Below are 4,334 nucleotides of genomic sequence, written 5' to 3' on the forward strand. Positions count from 1 at the left end.
ACGCTACTCTTTTTCTCTTCTCTTCTCTTCTCTTTTTCTCGTCTCGAATGCAAGAGAAAAGAGAAAAGCTCAGGTGGCGCTCTTACTCGCGGGTTCAACAATTTGTACTGACGCTCCCGTTAGTGCTAACTTCGATTTTAAGAATATGTGAATGTAGAATTTACATTTTTTCACCTTATTTTCCTTTCAAAATCAAAAGCAATCAATCCGAAGACCTTATCTCACAAATTCAGACGCCATTCAAATTCCTACTATCTAACCCATTTATGAAATAATGAGTTCGAAATTTAATATTTATTTAAATTTTAGTGTGTATATATCGTATCATTTTAAAATCAACATATATATTTTTCTAGTTTAAATGTTTACTTTTTTCTCATTAATTTGTAATTTCTTTTAATTTCAGTTAAAACTTGTTAATTTCTTCATAAATTATAGATCTGCGTTTTGTTCGTCACTCTAGTGAAGCCACGCGCGATGAGTGGTTTGAGGAGCGGAGTTTGCATAGTTTGAGTCTTTAACACTTTAAGACGTGAGGTGTTGTTTCATTAACATAGGGAGGCGTGACTACGAGCATAATGCCACGTCGGCTTTTAAGTTTCCGAAGGTACTACAGGAATAAGATATGGTACAAGGCATATTCCTATTTTATGTTTTCTCACATTTTTCGAACAAATTTCAGATCATAGTAGCGATTTTAAATAAATAGTACTCCTAGTACTTGTTATTATAAAAATAATTATATTGTGGATGTTTATTTATTACTCCGCTATAGATAATCTTTCTAAAAAAAAATTATTCATTTAGTACTTTGTTGAAATTTATCTACAAGCAACTGATGCAGGCAGGTGAAATGATTTGCATAAGTTTCTTATTAAACAGGCACGTTACAAGCAGCTCATGCAGACAGCTTACAAGCAGCTAAAGAAAAGCCTTGCAGCTGCTTCCTGAAAAGCCTCGCAGCTGCTTCATTTCTTCTATAAATAGAGGAGTTTTCAGTTCATTATGTACATAAGTTTGAAGTTTGAATAATATATCAGTTTCTCTCTATACTTGTCTTTACTTTACAATTTTTATTTTATAACACGTTATCAGCACGAGACTCTGCCATCTCGAGAAAATACTTTGAAAGTATCAGAGGTACGAATTTTATTTTTCTAAATAATGTCAAATCTCTCTAAACTTGATTTTGTAGCCCTCGATATATCGGGCAAAAGCTACATGTCTTGGGTGCTTGATGCCGAAATTCATCTTGATGCGATGGGTCTGGCAGACACTATCAAAGATAAAAATCAGGCATCAAACCAAGACCGTGCCAAAGCAATGATATTCCTACGCCATCACCTTGATGTGGGCCTGAAAATGGAATATCTTACTGTTAAAGATCCAATCATACTGTGGAATAATTTGAAAGATAGATATGACCACCTGAAGATGGTCGTTCTTCCACAGGCACGTTATGATTGGACTCATCTAAGGTTACAAGATTTTAAATCTATCAGTGAGTATAATTCTGCTATGTTCAGAATTAGTTCTCAATTGAAACTATGTGGTGATAATATTACGCATCATGATATGTTGGAGAAAAATTTCACCACTTTTCATGCCTCGAATATGCTCCTGCAGCAACAATATCGAGAGATAGGATTTAAAAAGTATTCTAAACTTATCTCACATCTTCTTGTAGTTGAGCAACATAATGGGCTATTAATGAAAAATCATAAAAGTCGACGTACTGGTTCTTGTCCATTCCCTGAAGTGAATGAGACGAACTTCCACCAAGCTAAGCGTGAAAGAGGACGTGGCCCCAGTCGTGGTCATGGCCGTGGTCGGGGAGGAAACTCTAATCGTGGTAATAACAATGCACCAAAGAACCTTTCTCACCACCAGCAGTGGAAAAGGAAGGAACAAAAGCATGAAGCGGTGCAAGAAGCAAAGCCAGAAAATACATGCTATAGATGTGGAGGAAAAGGGCACTGGTCACGTACATGTCGTACGCCAAAGCACCTGGTTGAGTTGTATCAAGCCTCCCTGAAAAAAGACAGAGAAAAATGTTGAAGCAAATTTTATTTCTGAAGATAATTTAGACTTCATGCATTTGGATGTAGCTGGTTATTTTGCACTCCCAGAAGGAGAAACAAGTCATGTGATCGGTAGTGAATCTGTAGAAATATAAATATTTTAATTTTTGTTGTTTGTAGTAGATAGTATGGTTATATAATTATTGTACATAAATAAAAGTTATGCTTTGATAATAATGTTTACTATCATATTTATTTTGTTTATGTCATTTTGAAAAATATGGATAATTCTCAAATTATGTTTGGATCAAAGACCAATCATGAAGATATTTGTGTAATTGATAGTGGAACAACTCATGCCATATTCAAAGATCAGAAATACTTTTCTTATTTGCATAAGAAAAAAGTAAATGTTTCTACAATTTCTGGTAACATAAGTTTGATTGAAGGCTCCGGAAGAGCTATTGTATTTCTGTCTAAGGAAACAAAACTTATTATAGACAATGCATTATTCTCCTACAAGGCACGAAGAAACTTGTTGAGTCTTATAGATATCCGCCGAAATGGGTATCATGTTGAGACAATAGATGAAATGAACGTGGAATATCTTTGTATTACAAAGAATATTTCTGGCCAGAAATGCATTGTAGAAAAGTTACCAACTTTATCTTCTGGCTTATACTATTCAAATATTAGTACAGCTAAAGCACACTCTATCGTAAATCATAAGTTTACTAATTCAAATACTTTTGTGCTTTGGCATGGTCGTTTGGGCTATCCTAGATCAATAATGATGAGACGAATTACTGAAAATTTGAGTGGGCATCCATTAAAGAACCTGAAAATTCTTACAAATGATGAATTTCCTTGTGATGCTTGTTATCAAGGCAAAATGATCACTAGACCATCACCAATGAAGGTTGGCACTAAGTCTATTACCCTTTTAGAACGTATACATGGGGATATATGTGGACCTATTCACCTACCAAGTGGGTTGTTTAGATATTTTATGGTCCTAATAGATGCATCTTCAAGATGGTCTCATGTTTGCCTACTATCATCTCGCAACCTGGTGTTTGCAAAGTTATTAGCCCAAATAATTCGATTAAGGGCACAATTCCCAAATTATCCTATAAAGGCTATTCGCCTTGATAATGCCGGAGAATTCTCATCTCAAGCTTTTGATAATTATTGTCTATCAGTTGGAATAAAAGTTGAACATCTTGTAGCTTATGTTCATACTCAAAATGGCCTTGCAGAGTCATTTATTAAACGACTGCAATTGATAGCAAGACCACTACTTATGAAAACAAAATTGTCCACTATTGTTTGTGGCCATGCTATCTTGCACGCAGCATCACTTATCCGTCTCAGACCAACACATTATAATAAATATTCTCCGTCACAATTAGTTTTTGGTTATGAACCAAATATTGTCCATCTACGAATTTTTGGATGTGCTGTATATGTGCCAGTAGCACCACCACAGTGCAGTAAGATGGGTCCCCAAAGAAGGTTAGAAATATATATTGGGTTTGAATCACCGTCTATTATTCGCTATCTTGAACCATTGATGGGAGATTTATTTATTGCTCGATTTGCAGAATGTCGATTTGATGAAATAAATTTCCCACAATTAGGGGGAGAGAAAAAGAAAATCAAAAGAGAAATTGTGTGAAAAGTTTCATCATTATCTCATTTTGATCCACGTACCCCTATATATAATCAGAAGGTCCAGAAGATCATCCATTTACAAAATATAGCAAATCAAATGCGAGACGCGTTTACTGATTTGAAAAGGAAAACTAAGTCACATATCCCTGCAGAGAATGTGCCTATACGAATTGATGTCCCAGCAGGACCATCTACTAGCATAAGAACTAGTGAACCTAAATCACGCCTGAAGCGTGGTAGGCCTTTGGGTTCTAAGGATCGAAATCCTAGAAAAAAAAATCGACAAATGATCAAAATGATATTATGAAGGGATCTCTTGAAGAGACCCAAGATCTGATTAGTTCTGAGATTCCTGAAGAAATCAATGAACCCGAGACTCAAGTGAGTGAGGAACTTTTAATAAGTTCTACTGGTGGTGGGATTAATTTAAATCGATCTGAAATAGTGATGGATAATATTTTTGCATATAATGTTGCACTTAATATTATGCAAGATAGTGAGGATTGTGAACCCCGATCTGTCGAAGAATGTCAACAAAGATCTGATTGGCCAAAATGGCAAGGGGCAATTCAATCAGAATTGAATGCACTTGCTAAAAGAGAGGTCTTTGGACCAGTAGTCCAAACACCTGCTCGTGTA

Source organism: Nicotiana tabacum, chromosome 19 (assembly GCF_000715075.1).
Source record: "Nicotiana tabacum cultivar K326 chromosome 19, ASM71507v2, whole genome shotgun sequence".
Lineage (NCBI taxonomy): Eukaryota > Viridiplantae > Streptophyta > Magnoliopsida > Solanales > Solanaceae > Nicotiana > Nicotiana tabacum.